The sequence below is a fragment of the Thunnus maccoyii genome, chromosome 2 (genome assembly GCF_910596095.1).
Source record: "Thunnus maccoyii chromosome 2, fThuMac1.1, whole genome shotgun sequence".
Taxonomy (NCBI): Eukaryota; Metazoa; Chordata; class Actinopteri; order Scombriformes; family Scombridae; genus Thunnus; species Thunnus maccoyii.
The window spans coordinates 26,216,293-26,238,310 of record NC_056534.1 but is presented as its reverse complement, the minus strand read 5'-3'; the positions used below and the strand labels follow the sequence as shown (position 1 = coordinate 26,238,310).

The 22,018-nt window shown below is 40.2% G+C and overlaps 1 long non-coding RNA gene across 3 annotated transcripts in view; it reads left to right on the top strand.

Moving 5' to 3' along the window:
• Positions 1 to 166: 166 nt before the first annotated feature.
• Positions 167 to 22,018, top strand: part of LOC121908679 — a 39,800-nt gene continuing 17,948 nt past the window's right edge. For all 3 annotated transcript variants that reach the window (XR_006099290.1, XR_006099289.1, XR_006099288.1), the window contains exons 1-3: positions 167 to 607; positions 4,381 to 4,448; positions 17,816 to 17,916. This is a non-coding gene — a long non-coding RNA (uncharacterized LOC121908679). The remainder of the gene's footprint in view (positions 608 to 4,380; positions 4,449 to 17,815; positions 17,917 to 22,018) is intronic.

The following is a 22,018-nucleotide window of genomic DNA, read 5'->3' as shown; positions in this document are numbered from 1 at the left end:
TTTATGTACCTAGTCTATTGGTATTTTGATTTATAATTAGACAGAATGTTCAATGTTCAAATATTATAATAACCTAAATGAGATTTGAAAAACGTGAAACTTGTCTGGTCTAATGTACAGAAACAAAGACTCCAAAACACACAGTAACTTCAGTTGTTTTCTTACCATATAATATGTTCCCAACATACTGGTGAGTAAACAAAACTTAAGGAAAAACTTCTGCTCTTCCACAATCTTCATTTATGACGATTTAATCTTTTAATTGCTCATTTTATTGAAGCAGTTAAAAGTCCAATCTTCCGTCTTTATATTTTACATTGATAATCATATTTCCATGTTCTGTCAACGCCTCAGGTGCGACCAATTTAGGCTTTAATTAAGAGTCAGCGGCGCGTGCGTATTTTAGGTGTTTTTATTTTGAGCTGCGTCACCACAAGAGGGAGCAAAATGGAAACAGAAGATTTCACGCAACATTAATTTTAGGGGAAGACCCCACAGTATGGCGCCTACTGTATGCCCGCGTTTGGTGTATTTAATGTCAATATTATTAACTTTCTCCAAACACTGTGACACAGTTTCACCTGGCTGGAGCTGCACGGAGAAACAGGTGAGATAACACCTGCTAGCTTAATTGGACTGTGTTTGTTCTGTAAACTGGCCGAAAGTATTTCAAGTAAGTTTGTGGAAGGGATTAAATAGTTTACTGTAGCCAAACTGAATGTCAGTGAAACGGTTTTTTCAGATCCGATAATTTCATTTTAGCCTTCAGCTCTGCAGGTGATTGACAATTAGCCCTCCAGCCTTAACTCAAACCTCTCTAACGTTTCCATCTAACTCACATTGAGAAACAAGAGGAGCAGAACATTGTAATAACCCTACAATGTCCCTGTGCGTGGTAGAATATTTAATTCAAATTATAGCCTATTAAAATTCTATTTGTAGTTTAATGTAATAAATCGCATATTTCTTGGATTGAATTACATTTTTCTACAGTTTTTCACAGGCTCCATCTGTTCACTCATTCTCCGCATGTACTGAAAAACGTGGACCGCAAATATGTATTTAGCCATGAATAGCCCAAGTCAAGTACAATGAGGTCGCTGTATACTCATTATCAAGCACTACAGGAAATGTCTGCTTCTATTGTAGCAGTTTCAGGCTACAGTACATTTTGAAAGTTAGGTCTATACTCCATAAATGATATATAAAGCGCTTTACAGTGAGGTTTACTTGTATATAAAGGATTATATAGAATTTGTAAATTATAAATGGTTTGTAAGCTGTAATGATTTAATTAAATGTTAGTAAATCATTTCCCAATGCTTTACAGATCATACATACATTATAGTAATGTTTAGGTTGCCATGTTAAGAGCCTTATCATTTTTATCTTTTAGTTTATGTAAGGATCCTTTTGTTCTCAACCTGGCTACCCAAAGTGTTTTTGTACATCATAAGGGATTATTACTAATTTGCAAATGATAAATACTAATTAACAGTAAATCATTAGTTAAATTTATAAACCTTGTAAGTATGCATGCCTTATTGTAAAGTGGTACGCACATGGAGGAAATAATTAGTCCTTGGAACTTAAAAGTAAAAGAATCCTTAATCAGCTGCAGCTCACATTTACTGATTGAGGAACATTTGATAGCTGAAAGCAGTGCCATGACCTTCAGCTGCCTCAGGGGGGAGGCAGAGAGAAATGAATGTCAGTAAGAGGGAGTGGTTGAGAGAGGAAAACATGGTTCCTACTGAGAGAAGGAAGAGCAGGGGGAGATGAGAGGGGACAAATTTGATTTCTGACCACAAGCCCAAAGCACCACTGTCTTTCATCAGACTATCATGCTGTTTCTGTGGCTGTTTCCCAGCTCTTGATTTTACTGCCTGTGTGTACTGGGCAGCAGAAAACAAGGATAATCAATGCTCCCCACACCCCCTACCATCACACCCCCCTCTTTTATCTGGTGGTGATTATTGACTGGATCTGAAGGATTTTTTTAAGACTTCCACTGAATCAATTTCCTCTCCTGGAAGACGTTTTTGGCTCCATCAGAGTCCAAAACCCCAAACCCTCCCTCCTGTTGCTGGGAAACCACTCCAGTGATTTGTGTGTTGTCAGAGTGCATTATAGACAGTGACACACACACACAGACAGAGAGAGGGAGAGAGAGAGGGAGGTAGAAACCTTGGCTGGCTGGAGAAAGGGGTAAGAAAGAGAGAGAGGGATGGGGGTTCAAAAAGAAAAATGATTATATGCATCTACTCTGGCTCCCTCTTCGTGTACTGTCTCTTTTTTCAAACACACACACACACATACACACTGCATACTACACTGTAGGGCTAGATTAACATGCTTTGATTCCCCTGTCTCTCTCTCCCTCACTCACTCGCTCACTCTCCACTGGCATTTTAACTGGGTTCAGTTTCAGCTTTTGGGATTAAAGGAATGAAGAATGTGTTTGGCAGCAAAACTGTTGGGAAGAATATTTGATGTTTAATTGATAGAGGTTGGATGTCAGAGCAGAAGACTTGTTATTTACAATTACCCTAAATCACACTGTGTGTGTGTGTGTGTGCGCATATCTGTCTGTCTATGACCATATCTGTGTGAGATTTACAGGCAGGAGCCGTGTCTATGTGCACTGTAAGTGTGAACGCTTTCATCCTACAGTCAGAAACGCCTTTCGCTGCCAAATTCTTTCCTCCTTGATGTGAGAGTTAAACTGTCACATTAATTAAAAACAATAGGGCCATCTTGAGCTCTGCTCAGTACATTTCTTATACCTCAATAATAAATTAAAATAGAAAAAAATAAAAAAATTGTTACTCACCAGCAGTAACTTGAGTTGCAGTACGTGAGCATGTGAGTTTTTGTCGAGGATTTTATGTGTGCAATAGCATGAAAATGGCTTATGTCCTATTTCGGCTGCAGTTTTAGGAACAAATACACTGTGGCTTAAAATTTACAATTTGCAACAAACATGTAAACTTTGGGTTTTATTTTAAATAATTGGTGCATTATATATTTTCTTTCCTGTTGCCATTGGTAAGCAATTAACACCTTTCGCTTCCACCAACTCATACACATGGTGCACCCACACAGGTGTTTTCACTTATTTAGCCTGATTAGAGCTTCTGTCAGGACTGTGTCTGCATTTACAGACTGTGCTTGAGAGACCTGTCCCCATCTGTGTATGAAATCATTTCCTCTTTACTGTATAAATGACTAAATTTAAGGTCCACCATGTTATTTGAATGTTGGGATTTCTCAAAACATCACACAAAGGAATGAAAAAAATGTGTGCCCATGGCATTTATAACGGTTTCTACTAACAATCCCACGATACAATACATCACATTTTATAGATAATAATAGTATTGTAACACTTCACCTGTCAGTGATGACACAAAAGGACTAATAAGTGTCCAAAATCTCAATTTACTTCTCACCATAGCGTTTGAGGGAGAACTGAATAAGGGAGTGATTTTGGACACACCGCCTGACAAAAGCAGGTATAGAATTAAGGCAATACTGTAGATTTATTTAATTTGATAAACATTAAAGCCACATGGACTAATTGATTTATTTATTAATATAAGTTTTTGGTCTTATTGAAGTGGAACAGCTACAAACACAACATTGATATGTTATCACTTAATAAAGTTTTCATGGCAATGATTGTCTGTTTACAGACACAGAGCAACATTAGCCTTCATTTGAGTCATTTGGAGTGTTTCTGGAAACGTGGCAAATGTAAATACAATATTCAGTCTCCTTTTAGCCCTGTGACTAACTTATAAGGGAAATATCACTCTCTTTCTTCACCAGCTAGTCGCTTACTTTGTCTGTCTGCTGTTTGGTTCTTGGCAGGAAGTGTACAGTAGGTTTATCAGAGCTTTTTCATTGAAAACAGCTGCCCGCTGCATATAGAAACATTGTTGATGAGTGAGGAGTCCTGGGCTGGAAACCAAAACAAGGGGCTAAAAGAGGTTGAAAACTCAGTAGATCTGAGTGGGATAGCAGAGTTGGTAATGATTATCATGTGGTTTTGTAACTGCGAGTTACACCTTTCACATTACACAGAGTCATTTGATCTGTTGTTAATATGAAAATTATTAACTCATTTATCAATTAGTGTAGCTTTAAAGGGTTTGCGAAGAAGCAGTTTCACACAACACCAGATAAAACTGGCCAGAAAGTCATTTGCGTCACACTTCTCACTGAAAAATCCAAACTGCACTGCTATGTACTGATAGTTATGGTAATTTAGAGTCATTTCAAAAATGCAGAAATGTTGTTGAACTCATCCTTGAATTGTGTTGTTGTTCTTGGGGATGGAATCTAAAACTAAAGTAGAAATTTCTTCTCTCCTCACAGAGTGGTGACCCTCTGATGACCCTGCATGGTGTGAAAGACGTCACATAGGAGTGGCTATAAACCCATGTGTGAGTCTCTCCAGGCAACACAAACACACACACACACACACACACACACACACACACACACACACACACACACACACACACACACTCTGTTCAGTCAACAGTTTCTCAGTGTACAACAGCAGTATCAACAGTCAATCCAGCATCTATCATCAGTGGCTTTTTTTGAGCCCTAAAGACATGCACATAGCCTCGTGGCACAGACCAGGTAAAACAAAAGGTGTGTACCCTTGTGTTTGATCACAAAGGTATATATCAAATGTGACATTGCAGTGACCAATAATACACACTCCAGTGTGATTGCATTGTACTTGAAGCAGTGATGTAAAGAACTGAGAACTGAGGTCAAGGCTTCATTCTACATGATTCTGCTGTTAGTGGTAATCATCACAGTAATTTTCATAGTACTACAGTGTTACAAGTATAATAGAGACGACATGAATACACCTGAGACATAATAAGTATGACCCTCAAGGACAGAACGCATACAAGATGGTAAAAGCACAAGTATCAAAAGACATTCACTGAAAATCCAGAAACACAACACGCATCAAAATACATGCAAGAGTAAACACACAAATATTGTGTTAAAATCTAGACACAATGCAAATTTCAAAACACAAAAAACAGAAACTGCCATTACTCTTCATTACCTCCTTGTGTTTGTTTCTAGGAGCAACAGTAATTAAGAATAGCCAAATTGCTAATGTGTGACTGCTTATTCTGTCACTTTTTTGTCGCTCATGTAAAATGGATTGTAATCACCAATAACCTGATTATTGTATTATATATGTAAATGTAGCCCGTTTCTGAGATTGAACACACTGAATGGGAATGTGTGCACCACTTAAAATCATCTAACATGCATAATCATCTGCTACAAATATGCACAATAGATTGTGTTTTTGATGCATAAGCTGAAAAAACTGATTGCGTCACACTGATGTCTGTTTTTCAGGTTACTAGTATAAAAACTGCTGTGTTCTTGTGTTCAAGCAACTATAGGCATAAGATGTCATCAGACGGTCAGGAATATTTATTATAGACATAAAAGTAAATGTGGATATAAAAACTGAAATCTGTAACTTCCAGTATGTCACCATGTAGTGACAGGTTGACAAATATGGTTTGTGTTGTTGTGTTGAATTGTGTTGAACTCGCTGTTTATCATCAGTCAGCTACAAAACTTATAAAAATACAGCTTGGAAAGTGTGACACTACTAAGCTTTTGTTTAATATCAGTATGTGAAAATAGACACATTGTATGTAAAATGTAGCTTTTAGTGCACTGTTTTCTCTGAATGGATTTTATTGGAATCATCACCTTGAACCTGCCATGACAAGTCCATCAGTCTTAGTAACACCACAAAATAGTCAACACACTGCTTTGTTTATTATATAATACTCGCTGCTTGTTATATAATACACAGATGATTTATTAATGAACAAACAATTAGGATACCACCTTTAAAATACCTGGAACACAAATCTCATGAATCAAATTTATGTGTAAAGAAAATGAAAGAACAGGCAGTCACAGGATGTTTGGCATCTCTTCCTCAACACCACAGATCATTTACTACAAACTTGTCTGCACACATTCTTGTACAGACCCAAATGATCCAAATCTTTCTAAAAATACCAGATGTGTGTATATGTGTGTGTTTGTGTGTGTACGTGTGTGTGATATTGTCAAACAGTGAGCAAAAATATGTAATTTTGAGAAAATATGTGGAACATTAGGGTTCAAATAATGTGCATTTTACAATAGAAGCAATAGAACTGCTGTCATCCTACCAAGTTGACTTACTGTATCATATATGTTCACACATACAGACGCACACACACATACCTCTCTCTCCTTCTTTCCCCTCCTCTCACCCGCCCCCCTCCACCACCCAGTCTTTTCTCCCCCTCCATTCTCTGGCTGACAGTGAGGGTTGAGGCAGGCTGGAAGGCTGTGAGTGGAGCCATTGTGCCCAGAGGTCAGCAAGAGTCAGAGATACACAATGCCAGGGTCAGAGTCACTGCAGTGATGGCCCGACCACTTGGCAGCACCATCCTACTCTCAGTCAGGGAGGAGAAGAAGGATTCAGGAGAAAGAAAGGGGTAGAAAGAAGGAGGGGATACAGAGAGCAAAGGAGAAGAGTTAAAAGAGAGAACTTTAGAAGTTTTACATTGTTGAAAAGAACACTGACTTTCAGGTTCAGATTTTTTTTTTTTTTTGTTACTTTTCTTTCTGAGATAGGGTTAAAGGTTTTATTGTTGCTGCTAGGTTTGAGCAGAAAGCAGATAGTATCATGGCCCCTTTCAGAAATGCATGTCTACATTAATCTCTTCTAACATGTTGTTCTCATGTCATGTCAAGTCATTTTTACGTGAAAGTCACAATGGCAATCTTATAGGTCAGATCGAGTAACATACAACGCTTCTGACTTGAATCTTAATCGAATGCCATACAGTAGGATTAACCTAAAGACCACAGCAACACAAGGTTACACTTGTATAGAAAGAGAGAGGAATATACATCTTCATTCCACCTTCTAAGATCACTGTAATAAATTTATCTCAGTATCTCAATCTTCATCTCTAAATCACAAAGAAAATACATATTTTATTTATGAATAGAACAAAATTAATTAATAAACAAGGAAACAGTGAAAGGACCAATTTTAAGTCGTTGAGGTGAATCCTCTCATCAGTCTTTCACACATATGGCTCTTTCAATAAATGTCCTGTCATGTCTGAATATAGTTATAAGGAACATTCATGTAAAAGACACATGTCTGAATGACAAAAAGTCATCACTTTAACAGATAGGTGAAGCCAGCAATGAAATGTATTCCATGCCTGAGAAGGACTGATGATTTGATTGTAACTCTTTTAAACATTGGAGCAGTGAGAAAAGATGTGCAAGAAAAGGAATAAGGAAGGGTTTATGAAAAATATATGTACTGTGGGAATAGAGAGACAGTGAGGAAGAAACTCATAAAGCTGGCTAATAAAGACAGTCACAGTCAAATACTCCTAGAGTTTGGTCATGTAAAATGGCTGTGTCCTTGGCTTGGAAAATATTTCCAATTCCATGGAGTGTCTATAGTAAGACAAAAAGACAATAAGGACCTTAGTTTTTTTGGCCCTTTAGGTAATTTATTAGAAGAAAAATCATTTGTCTCAGTGCCGTTTAGCACACCAGCAACACACAGCACAGACACAGGAAGGTGAATTGCTGTCAGTGTAGCCTGTTTTTATAGTCAAGGGGGCCCATGTTGAAATTCTGTGTGTGTGGATATGTCTTGATGTGAACATGTGTGCATGAGTGTGTAGGTCTAAATGGAGGATTATTGTGATTGTTACAGAAATGGTTGAATTGTTGTGAGCACTGTAATGCAAGCAGAGATGTTTTCATTTCTTCAGTCTTTATATAAATACCAGACATAATGTCAATGTTCTGTTCGATAATCACATCTTGTAGTTTACTGCCCATCTCCACTGAAGTGCTAATGTGTTGGTCTTAAGCTCTCTCCAGTCTATAAATGTAGTCTTGGCTGGAATAAGCACCATCTATTAGGTGACCTGCTGTCACCCAGCTAGAAGACAATCAATACCCTCTAATAATGATGTCATTTACTCACAGTAAACTACAGATAATGATGAGACTGGAGGTCTCCTGTTATTACCTCATTTCATGGGTTTTGTCTCAATGCAGGGATCTACTGTTACATGATTCCACTTTGTAGCCTGCAGAGGACTGTTACAGAATCAACTTGACTTTAATCTTCAGAACACCACTAAGAATGTGGAGGCATCTATGTTAGAAGTGGTGTTAAATTTAATTATTTATTATTATTTGATATATATTAAAAACAGAAAGTAGAGGATTATTGAGATCCGCAGAAAAACCGAGATGTATACTTTTATAGTGATTTTTTGGGATTCATCCTAATGCTGAAATTGAGTAAAAATGCTGATAATTTTACAATATATCAACCAAGTAATTGTAACATTGAACAGTTCATAGTTAATAGACTTCACTCAGGCTGCACATCTGTGACATGTAATTCACATGCTGCAGAATTCTGTAAATAATGAAAGCTTAGAGACTTTCAACTAACCTCACGCACTTCCTTTAAATAATGTACTGAAGGAGTTTTTTAAATCTTTTTTTAGATTCCAGCTACTGTAACATTATATTCATCCAGGTGCAAGAATATCACCTATCTATCTAGCTACCATTTGTATTTTAAACACAATATTTTGGCTAAACTCATTTCAGATTGTATATGTTATAACATTTGTATGATCCGATGCTCTTGATAAATGTTGAATGTGTTGTATTTTTGAGATATACAGTGTGTTATATGTATTGAATGTTATGTGTTTTTTATGAGCTTACCTAAACAGATTTCAATATCTACAATATCTATCAATCCCTATCAAGATTCTTATCAAATAAAGCTGCAGCAATTAAGTGATTAATTGACTCTGACTGTTGTTTGTGCATATGCTCCAAACAGCATTTCGAAGTATCCAGCCTTCTTAGAGTCTCTGGCTGGGGCCCTTGAGGGGACACGGCCTGGCGAGTCCATAGTTGTGCTTGGGGACTTCAGTGCTTACGTGGGCAATGACAGAGAAACCTGGAGGAGGGTGACTGGGAGGAACGGCCTGCATGATCTGAACCCGAGTGGTGCATTGTCACTAGACTTCTGTGGTAGCCATGGATTTGCCATAACAAACACCATTTTTGAGCAAAAGGTTGTTCATAAGTGTACCTGATACCAAAACACCTTAGGCCAAAGAACGATGATTGACTTTGTAGTTGTGTCATCAGATCTGCAGATTCATATCTTGGACATTCAGGTGAAGAGAGAAGCAGAGCTGCAGCAGGGCCGGACAGACTTGGAAGACCCAAACAAGTAGTGAGGGTGGACTGGGAACATCCAGCGGAAGCCCCTGTTCCACCTCTGGAGGAATTTATCCTGCATCCTGGAGGAGGTTGGGGACATGGAATCCGAGTGGGCCATGTTCTGGACCTCAGTTGTGGAGGCAGCTGCTCAAAGTTGTAGTCTGAAGGTCACCAAGGTGGACACCAGGAATGAAGGAGGGCTTTTAGGTCCGGCTGGCCCAGAGGTCTTCTGAAGCAGCAGTTGGGTACAGAAGGGCCCAAAGGGCTGCACTCAGGTGGTTGCTGATACAAATACCCAGGTGTGGGAGGAAAACTTTGAGGATCTCCTAAACACGACTGACATGCCCGTTATGGAGGAGTTGGACGTCTCGGGGGAAGCCTCACTCATATCCCTGGCAGAGGTCTCTGAGGTAGTCAAAAAGCTTGTCAGTGGCAAGGCGCCAGGTGTGGATGAAATTCGCTCTGAGATGCTGAAGGGTCTGGATATTGTTGGGCTGTCAAGGCTGGCATGCCTCTTCAGCCTTCCAGGGAAAGTTTATGCCAGGGTGCTAAAAATGAGGTTCCGGCCAATTGTCAAATCTTGTATTCAGGAGGAACCATGCGGATTCTGCCCTTGCAATGACACTTGAGGGGTCATGGTAGTTAGCAAATCCAGTCTACATGTGCTTTGTGGACTTGGAGAAGATTTACTCTACCTTGTGGGTATTCTCAGTGGGTGTTGGGCTCCACCAGGGTTGTCCCTTGTCTATGATTCTGTTTGTGATTTTCATGGACAGAATCTCTGGGATGGTTTGCAGCCAAATGTAAAGCGGCAGGGGTGAGAGTCAGCACTTCCAAATCAGAGGCCATGGTGCTCTGCTGGAAAAAGATGGACTGTTCCCTCTGGGTTGAGAGTAAGTTCAAGTGGAGGAGTTCAAGTGTCTTGGGGTCTTGTTCATGAGTGAGGGAAAGATGGAGCATGAGGTTGACAGGCAGATCAGTGCAGCATCAGCAATAATGTGGGCATTATACTGGATCATTGTGATGAAGAATGAGCTGAGCCAGAACTACGTCCCATCCCTCATCTATGGCCAAAAGCTTTGGGTAGTGACTGAAAGAATGAGATTGTGGATACAAGTGGCCAAATTGAATTTCCTCTGAAGAGTGTCTGGGCTCAGCCTTAGAGATAGGGTGAGTAGCTCAGACATCAGGGGAGGAGCTTTGAGTGGAGCCACTGCTCCCTCACATCGAAAGGAGCCACCTGAGGTGGTTTGGGCACCTGGCTAGGATGCTTCCTGGACACTTCCTCCTGGAGGTGTTCCAAGCATGTCCTACTGTTAAGAGACCCAGAACACACTGGAGGGACTACATATCTCTTTTGGCCTGGGAACACCTTGGGATCCCCCAACAGGAGCTGGAGGATGTTGCCGAGGTGAAGGATGTCTGGGTTTCCTTACTCAGTCTGATGCCACTGGGACCCTGTCTCAGATAGGCAGCAGAAAATGGATGGATGGATTGATTAGTCAGTCGACAGTTCCAGCTTCTTAAATGTGAATATTTTCTAGTATTTTCTAGTCTTCAGTCCTCTGTGATAGTAGACTGAATTCCTTTTGGGTTGTGGACTGTTGGTTGGGACAAAACATGAAATTTTAGGTTGCATCTTGGGCTTTGGTAAACATTGATCAATGTTTTTCACCATTTTCCATCATGTAGAAGATTAATTAATAATGAAAACAATCATTGCAGCCCTACTATCAAATATCAAAGCTGAAGGGGCAATTAAATTAAGGATCTTTAATATGATAATATGTTCACACCTTGGTCCTCTAATATACCAGTCTAGCTCTACATGTAGTTTAAGAATGTTTATTAACCATGTATGCATGTCCAAAATTACTTGTATGTATTTACTAGCATAGCACCTGTTACACTGATTCACCCAAAAACATTTAATTTTTTTTATTTTATTTTATTTGTCTTCATAACAGAAGGATGCAGTAGTTTGTCCTTTGAGCACATGTTTGTAAGTCTGTCCCGACATCATGAGGAAATGTAGCAGTGCAGTGTGTATGTGTGTGTGCAAGTGTGCATGTGTTGGAAATTCATGCTGAGGTGAGGTCTGAGCCGCAGGTTGATTCACGGTCGATCTGACAAGAAGCACAGGGAGTCAGAATTGGCCTCCAGCCAACTGCCCCCCACACACACACTTTTCCTTGTACACACACACACATACATACACACATTCACCCCTGCTCCTTCATTTACTACCCCCCACCCCTGCCCCTGCATCCCATCCTCTATCCCTTTACTCCCCTCCTCCTCCCCTCTCCTTCCTCCAGGATGTGGGTAAAGACAGCCAGACTGAAGTGGATGTCGGGGGGAATTAGACGCTAGCAGACAATTTGATTTCTACTTCAAGGCTTCCTTCTTCTCCATAGACACAGGCAGCAGAGAGGGTTTGATGGCCACAGATAGCGGGTCTAAGAGAAGAGAGAGACTGTTAGAAACAGACAGAGAGAGAAGTAGATCAAGAAGGAGATGGAAGGTGCAAGATAGATGTAAAATTAAAGAAGGCAATTTGAGAAATATAAGAAATAAAGGGGCAGATAATTAAGATTGACGCAAAAAAGAAATAAGAATAGATGAAACCAGAGAGGAAAAAAACTTAGCAGGTGAAAGGTTGACTGTGTCAGTGGGAGAGAAAGAGAGGAAGACAATAGGAGAGGCCATCCAGGCAGCCTCTTAATAGTCCACCCACTCACTGCTGTCCAAATGGGCAGATTGACGCCTGTTAGCTCCTTTAATAGCTCCTATAATGGACCACAGTTAAGGTGGGCGGTGAGAGAGGGAGCCATCCTGTCCAAAGTAACTCAATTCCTCGGTTTTGTTCTCTCGTTTCAGCCCCTTTCAGCACATGAGATTGGTGAGCAGATACTGTGCTCTTACCTCTCTGTGATCGTGTACACAGATAGATTTACTAACCCACAGAGGACTCTTGGCAAGGTGAATTATGGCGAGAGTGGCCGACCTTGTGGTAACGTAATGTCAGTTTGTGTGTGTGTGTGGGTGTGTGTCTGTCTGTCTGTGCTTTGCTGGAAATATAAAAGACAGCGTGGAGAGAAATGCTGGTTGAGATACAGTATTAAATTTGGGAGTCTTGATCATTCTACTCATACTGCCACCACTCGGATTAAAATTTTGGTAACGCACACATCTTGATCCCTTAAACCTCACTGACCTGCCAGTCAGTCACTACAAATATGTACATGATTTGCAGCCAAACATTGTGTGAAACCGCAGAGCCTAATTTAAAATTCTTGCTGAGGTCCCAAAGTTTCCAAAGATATAAAATATGTCAGGCTGAATTTAGGGGAAATGTGTAAAAGATAATGCATAACACATCTAGAATGTTTCCATTTGAAGATAAAAATAGTCTTTATTTTTTCAGGGGAAAATTGTTTTCAAAGCCTGCACTTGTTCGAGTCTTACTTAAAAAATTGTCAGATACATGCAATACATAAACATTTGGTCATACCTGTATATGCACATGCAGTACCAGACGAAAGTTTGGACACACCTTCCCATTCCCTTGAATAAGAAAATGCGTCCAAACTTTTGACTGGTGCTGTATATTCATGCCCCAACATATATCCCCACATACAAACACATGTACACACACTCAAATACATCTATACATAATGTTCAGCTGGGTATTTTATTTAGGGCTCCATGGTGTCTTGGGTTTGAATATGTCAGTCAGTGAAACTGCGATATAGCTTGGAAGACTTGGAACAAGCTGATACAGAATATACACTGTGTAATAAAGCCAGCTTATTTTATCAATTTATGGGTAGCGGGGGGATATATTCTTAGACATATGTGTCTGTGCAGCTTTTTTAAACCTGATAGGGGTAGCCATATGTCTGACTGTGCATTGCCATATTATTCACCTTCTCTGGCATTAATTCTGTATCTTAAGGGTTGAATTTTATCAAATACAGACACACTCTGCAGTCCGTCATCAAAGAGGGATCAAGAAGTGAATCTGACTTCTTGTTCCAATGTGACAGTTATTAAGAAATATTATTAAAAATAAAGCAAGATACACCCTAAATAGCCTGAATATTCACCCCAGTTTTGAAATAATATAATATTTATGTGCATTAAAACTACAAGTGCAATATCTATATTATCAGTGTCAAAATATACAGTTGTCACATTCTGAGGAAAATTGGTAAATATTGGGATCTGTTAATATTTTGCTCTTCTACATGAATTGTGACATGACGTGGGAATTGAAAATTGAAAAAAAACGTACCTTGTGAATTGAAAATATAACAAAGCACACAATGTACACACAATCACCTCACCTGTGCATACCCCAGGACACTTACACAGCATGACACACAATCTGCACCCAAAGGCAGTAGGTTGTATTCATAGGAGCACTTTGGTTACATGTTGGTTTTGCCACCAGTTTACAGTCCTTGTTGTTTGTTAAATATCCCCCTTAACTGCAGGCAGTGCCGCTCCCTCAGCTGTACAGTTACTCAGGCTGTCGGGCTCCTAGCAGGGGAGAAAACTGTATATCCGCTCCAGTTGTGGGTTGCCAGACACTGAACATACCCAGAGTAACTTGTTAACTGCTCACTGTTGGTGCCCTTCAGCCCAGCGGCTATACTTTGCATGCCTACAACACCCCCACTCTCTCATCTCCCCACCTTCCCAAACCCCCCAGCTGGGGGATGCCAGGTCCTCAGTCCACCCAGTTGCAGGTTGCCAGATCGTAGTAAGCCCATGCAGCGTGGAGGGGGTCTGAGGCGCTGGCTGTGGCCCAGTGCCACGCTGGGCCTGGTTATTATCTCCAGATGACATCAGCATGAGCAGCAGATGCCTTTTTGGCCACAGGGGCAGAGAGAGAGAGAGAGAGATGAAGTGTGTGTGTGTGTGTGTGTGTGTGTGTGTGTGTGTGTGTGTGTGTGTACGTGTGTGTACATGTGTGTACATTTGTGTGGCTGTCTGCATGCTGTTCACGACAGGATCAGGCTATTTATTATCTCCCCACTTATCAGGCCATCTCCCTCACTCAGCCGGGAAGGAGTGTCTGTTTCATTCCAAAACGACCATTTCTCCTCATGATGATAATGTAATCATGCAAAGACACACACACACACACACACATACGGCGATGAACCATTTAATAATAGTAATCGTTATCTATTTGCTGTGGCAGTGATTCCAACGTACACATGTGAAAAATGACATGATAATTAGCCTCATGAATAATTATGATACTAATTGATAGTAACAGCCACAGTGATAGCAATGAAATACGACTGCTTGATGTCACACTGGAATACACTTTACATAACAATCATTTCAGTAACAGTGTGAATACATGAATAATGCGATTTACACTGAAGCATAATACCAGAAGATACTGCAGTTAATGATGGTGATCTGGTTTGTTATGTAGGTCACCCGGTGTGTGCGAGTAAGTGTGTGTGTGTGTGTGTGGTCCTGCTGAAAGCTGCTGGTTTATTTATGCCTGTGTTTCTTTGAGGGACAGGCTGAAGAGGCAGGAGATTAAACTCATGGAAGCAAATCAAAGCAGAGGCAGACGATTTAGATTAAAGCACCCGCACCTCACCAGGTTTAGCAAGTGCACGATGGTGTGTAGATGTGTGTGCACATACATACATACATACATGTATGTATGTGTGTGCACATGTGCCTGTTAGCATTTGCAGTCGTTCCCTGTCTGTCACCTTAGTTATTTTACAGCCCTCCTTCCTTCTAGATTATTATATACAGTCTATCCCAACTCTGCTCTGACCAATTTAATGGAGAGAAAAAGACGGGCATCAGGAAATGATATTTCTAATCAGACAATGGCAAAGGGTCCCTTTTATTAAAGTGGGTATGTGCTCTCTCTCTGTCTCTCTGTCTGTGTTCAGAGCAGTCTACAAGGTTGATAATGGCCTCGGCCGGCCTGGTGTCATCATATTAAAGCAGTGAATGATTTCTCCACACACACACACACACACACACACTCCTCTCCTCTCTGACCAATTCCCTCATATTCTTCCTTCACTCTTTCCTAGTGAAAATGGACACTTTTGTTGTTCTTTCTTTTATTGCCAGATACTGGTGTGTATTATACCTTTGAAAAAATATTGAATTCCCCCGAGTTCTCAGGGCCAAGCAATCACACCTCATAAAAGCAGCCGTGGATTTGTAAAGCGGTAATGTGCTGGTGATCTCATGCACTGTGGCTGGCAGATGATGTGGCAGAGCAAACTGTGTGCACGCCAGCAGAATATAGTAGTGATAGACACTGAATTGAATTCAGTTTTCCTATATGGCATTCTCTGCTTTTTGTCTTTGTCTAAGGTTTCTGTACTTTTCTTATATCTTCATGTCTGAAATGTAAGACATATACAGTACAGAATGAGTTCAGATAATGAATTTTAAGTAATTTATTTTTATCTAGTGTGCTAATTTTTGTGCGTGATTTGATCTGGATATATAGTATTATGACAGCATGCTAAATGAAAGGGTTTTGTCTTTTCACATTTACAGCTCTTTTTACAGCTCTGACAAAGTGCTTAGTTTTCAGAAAATTCCCTTTTCATTTATTTTGTGTAGGTTTTATTGTGGTTAAAAAAACAACATTACTGTAATCTTTTGAAGCTGTTGTTGATAACAAAGAGCTGCAGGGACTTTTGGAAAAATGTCTCCATGGACTCTATGAAGTTAGTCTTATCTGAAAGTGATTAAAATCATAACGTTTGAAGGTCAGTCGTCTTCATGGTGAGAAAGTGGATTTGTCAAATGAGAAACATTTCTGCTTAGACCACAAAGGGCAGTCTGAGCCTTTTGCAAAACCTCCTGCTTAAGCTGTTCTTGCTTTAGGGAAAAGGGTTTAATCCAAAAGAACATTGTAATTAGCCTGCTAAGAGAGGACCTTCAGAATGCAACTTAAAATATTTCTTTCTCACCAACAGACCTTCAAATATGTGTGGTGCTGGATGATATCTTGGCAAACATTACAGAAGTCCTCTTTCTTTAAAGACATCTTCAGTATTTCAGTAGTGCCAGACTACAAAATTTGAAACAAATCCCGAGCCAGTCATCATATATAACTCAGTGTTATCAAAGAGCTGACAAAATCTAAAGGTTTAACTTTCCATTAAGTCTCACAGTGATAGGGCTTTGTTTGATTGAAAGCTGGTAATAAAACTGGGAGTTCCACAGTAGCGTCATTTGTACTTTGTGCTTTACACTGTAATGATGACACACAGGGTAAAGTCTTCAGTAGCTGATTGACTGATGGCCTTACATAGATGTTGTAATCACATTGTAACATCTTGTTGGGAGGAAACATTTGGATTTAAACACAAGCAGTTATTTGACTGTACTGTGTGGAAACTATCAGGTGCTAACTTATTCACATATACTGTATGTGTGAATATAATCCTACTTCCAAAAATTAATCAATAAAGCAAAGCACATATGCTGAAAGTACAGCAATGTTAATCAGGTTCTCATCTTTACAAGCCACTTCTCACATTGTCTGAAAAACTTCAAGTCGTTCTAAACCATGTCTGCCTCTTTGTAGCAAAGCTAGCAGCATGGCGCTTTGGATGTCAAAGTTGGTCTGTTGTATGATTGGTTGTCGTCAATTTATTCATCACTTTGATCGAGACAGAAATATCAACTGTTATCCAATGACAACTGGATGGATTGACATGACATTTTGTACAGACACTCACGGTACTTTTGTGGTGGTTATAAAAAGGTAACATGGAAATCAATAAGGAATAATTCAACTGGTCTCACCTCATCAGAGAACTTATTTAAAAGATGCCATTTCAATGTTGTGATGAAACAGTGCTTTAAAAGTGTTTTTTCAAGGCTGTCAAAAGCAGGTTATCTTATGTTGCCTGTAGTGTCACTTTTTACCACATAGGTCCCAGAAAAATGATAAAATGTTAAATGCAAGCATGTTTGTCTGAAACAGTGTGTATGTGCACATATATGCAGGATCTGGAAGCAAAGTTGGTGTCAGTTGCAGCTACATGCAAATGTCTGAGCAGGGAGAGACTAAACAGTTGCTCTAGGTTGCATCAGTTGTGTTTTTCTAACTCATCCCAGTACTATATCATCACAGTGGAGCTAAATCAAACAAAAGTCTAAATTACAGACCACTAGTGGCTACGTGGGAGTTGTCTCAGAGATAGCCAGCCATTAGTTTTGAAACCGAGAGGAAACGTAAAGTGTCACACAGGTAAAAAAAAAAAAAAAAAAAAACCTGGTTGCTCAGCTCTAGCTCTTGTTGACTTCCTTTCCTTTTCTTGCTGTCCCTGTCCTGTCCTTTTCTTTATTTTTCAGTTGCATTAGCTGTAATAAACTGTTTCTGCTTTACTAATAACCTCTTTCCCTCTCTATATGTGTGTTTGTCTTTTTGTCTCTGACCCTTCAGTCTGGAAGTTGACTGTTGACCACAGGTGACGGTGCAGCTCTGGAAAACTACCGGCATGTTGTCACCCAAGCTCAGACGACGCCTCCATGCTTGAGCTCAAGGTAAACATGAATGTCACCAGGGTGGGCACACACACTCACGCAGTCGTGTTTACATCACTTTAGAGGACATTACATTTCCTGGGGACTTATCCTAACTCTAACCATAACCACCATATGCATAACCCTAACAATTACCCTAATCTTAACATAACCCTAAACTAACCTTAACTTTAAACCAAGTCTTCACCCTAAAATTAATGACGTACGTTAAGGGGATTTGATTTTTGTCCCCACAACATGAGGGATACCTGGTACACACACACACACACATACACACACACACACACACACACACACATACAGAGTCCACATGCTCATAAAGCTCATAAATTAGGGTTTCTGACATGTGAGCGTTCACACACACTGACACTCACAAGTAGGCATATGGACAGAAAGAAAACACGTTATCCCAATTCATTACCACACACACCCTGACTTCCACATTACCACCCTGACCTCTGACACACACACACACACACACACACACACACAAGCATATTTACCAAACAGTTTATAGTGGCTGCTGAATACTCAGCCTGTCTCTTGACGCTGTGTCACTCCATCTTAATCCCTCTGGTATTTACAGTACGTGACAAGTGTACACAGCGGTCAATCAACTCAGCAAGGATTCACTGGGCGTAGTTTTTCTTTTTGTTTTGTAAGCCAACAAACATCCTCTATGCATGCAGTTGCGTTGCTAATTTTGGTGTGTAAGCTGACTGTTTGTTACTACATGAATGTCAACATATCTGTGTCAACCTGATGTCATCAGAAAGCTTAACAGCCACAAAAGTATACTTTTATACTAACTGTTGTGTAAAAATTGGAGGAATAAGTGTAAGGCAGCATTACTCAGAGCAGTTGAATCTTTTTTACAGGCAGTGGAATTTTTTCTACAGGGGAAGTTTCACAGACAAATAATAAGAGAAGAAAATTCAGTCTCTATACTTTTGTGAACTGTAATCAGTAACGGAGACAAATGGTGACACACCCACGAGCAGCACCTCTGTACAGTTTTGTGTCCATTCTCTGCAGGCTAACTCACCCTACCCTTCCAGTTATACATTGAGTTTCATTGCAGCCTTAAGCTAGTTCAAATCCCATAAAAAACAATGCCTGTGAGTCAATGGCCTTGCCTGCGCAGCCACAGCTGAAGCGGCCATTTTAACAGGTATTGACGACAGGCTTTAAACACATTCTCCACCACGCTTAAAAGCCCATGTTCCACTGATTAGCTAATTAAAACCTAGAGCGAGGGTTATCGATCTAGGGGAAGGGCAGTCATGAGGCATCTGTCCCTCAGCTTGAGATGGCCCTGGTACTCTGAGACATGCACGCACACACACACACACACACACACACAAATATCACCTCCTCAATTGGTATTCTCAAGCAAATGTCCTCAAAATAGAAGTTATTATTTCTACTCAAAGCCAATATATTGATCTAGTGAAATGTAAAAGGCCTTGGTAATGCTTTTACGCCCTAACTTAAGAGGTGTGTGTATATGTGTACGTGCACGGTAAGGAGGGCCACACCCCCAGCCTGCGTCGATTGGTCCCCTGCGAGGCTCTCAGTAATGGTAGGTATTTATATCCAGAGCTATCAGACACCTGATGGAGGCAAATTACAGGTTTGTGCCTTGACAGGTAGCTGTAGAGGTGTCAGCCCTCACTTTTAAAGAATCAAGACTCTTTCCTTTTTCTTCCACCTTACACAGCTAATGCCATGATATCACCAAAACCACGTGAGACAAGCTTATTTTGTGGTAAAGGATACAAATACATAAACACAGTGTGTTGTGTTAAAGGCAGGCTCTGAAAATCACACCAACAATTGGTGCCACACTCCTGGGGAAATTTTAGAAATAGGTCACTGCAGCAACAAAGAATAGAAATTTTGCTTGGTGAAAATTAGATACAGATAAAGGTAACAATGCATATTATTAATTTTAATTAAATTCAAAGAAAGAATGTTATTGTGTATTAATACATTTTCCATGATGGTTCAAATAGAGCTGCTTCCACCACAAATTTATGAATAACTGCAGTTATGTTTTCTTATGATGTAACCTCAACATATGTAATTTTGGCTGTGTATGTTGGTGTTTTTTCATTTATTTTGTTTTTATGTAAGAAGGGCATTCATTTGTGCATTGAAAATACGTGCAAGCCTGTTTTTAGTCACTGTTCAATAAATTCAATAAGCTCTTTATCTTGGGAAAAAGTTCTTAATCATCATCTTATGAAACAGATTGTGGAATTAAAAAAATATTGGAATTTTTTGAAGTAGAAACTTTTATTAGAACTTATATAAATAAAACAGCAAACAGACAAAAAATGTAAGACTTTAACTAGACGTATTGGTGTGTTTGAGCTCCTGCCAGCATAACAGCATGAGGTTAGCTGAGGTTGATGGACAGTGAATATTTCATTGGCATGGTTATGCAACACACACACCTGTCTGGAAAGTAGGTCGTGTTAGTTCCATAATCACATAATTTCATAATGAGACTTACCTAATCGCTGTTTTGGATAGGTTTTACACACCAAATAAATTGTGTGTGTGTGTGTGTGTGTGTGTGTGTGTGTGTGTGTGTGTTTCTGAGTGTGAGTGTACAGTATATGTGTTAATGCATCCATGAATCTATCCAAACAGTGTGTGTATGTGTGTATAAAGACAGTGTGCGTTTGATGGCGTGGAGCATGCAGCGCCTTTCAGACTCACATTTCCTCCTCTGTATTCATTAGCCTCCTGCTGGTCTCTCCTGGGATGGAGGATTAGCCCGAGAAGGGAAATGAATGCTTTCTGGGTAGACGGCGTTCTCTCTGCCTGCAGCAGGAGGTCCATTGTCTGGTTTGATATCCACGCAGGACGCGGGACATCTGATCTGGCAGCCCTGACACACATGACACAGCCGTTAGCACAGGGGGACTAGAAAGGAAGCTGAACCATGTTGACAGGAAGTGCTGCCGTTTCCATCTGGGGACTACTGTTTGATTGGTGGAGTGAAATGTGCTTGTGATTGACTTTGCTTGTAAAAACGTGGTGGACAGTAATATAGACTTTATTGGCTTCCTGTTGATAAGTGGGGACATGTCAACAGGAAGTTGATTTACTCTGGTGGTGTGAATCATTAAAACATGTAAGGAATTTGTAAGAGGAGCAGGACAGTCAGCAGTTAAGTCCTTATTTGGTAGCAGGTTAGAGAGTAAACAATAGCAAACAGAGTTTGACTTGTAGAATATGCTGGACAGGGATTGATCAGCATTAAAAGCATGTACAGTATGTGAGACAAAGCAGCTCTGTGCTGAGCCATTGGAGGACAGGTTGGGGAGTTTAAATTTTGATGCAATCAGTGGGAGCAGGCATAAATGCAAAGAGGTTTTCGTAATACATTAGCAGCTTCTAGTAGTATTCTGCTTCATTACTGAATAATGCAACATCAGGAAATAGATTTCTTTTCGAACCAGTCTCTAAAAAAATTCTCTTGGACAAAATTACACTCAGCAAATGGCAGCATTAAGCTTCAGAAGATAGAGCACGTCTTTCACCACACTACCCCCTTCCCCTCTCCTCTGTCCACAAAATCCATCAAGGGAATTTAAGAAGCTGTTAATTACTTCCCCGTCCCTATTGAAAAGAGGAAGAGAGCGAGAGAGAAATCAAGAGAGAGAGACTTTAAAAGAGCTAAAGCTTCGCTGTGGCGCAAATCCTCTCTGCCTAACAAAACCAAATCAATCTATACCCCTCAGCAATCTACAAACCACTCTATGCTCACACATACACACACAAGGGAAGATGATCCTGTAAATCTGTGGTCTCAAGGGGCTGTTTGAGTGCTACTCCAGGGGTTTTTGGGAGGGGGTGACAACGGGGGTTCTAGGATTGAAGGGAAAGCGTAAATATCCCCAAATTGCAGCTGAAATGTAACATTAGGATTGGTAAGCCCCAATCGCGCCTATAATGTTCCACAGCTCTAAACCACAGCACTAAATGACCTCTATTATAGAGCCTGAACCCATTAAGTCAATACAGGAGAGATTACCTGTGAAATAGAGGCTAGCTGCCTGGTCTGACAGACGTGGCCCCCGAAAAAGCC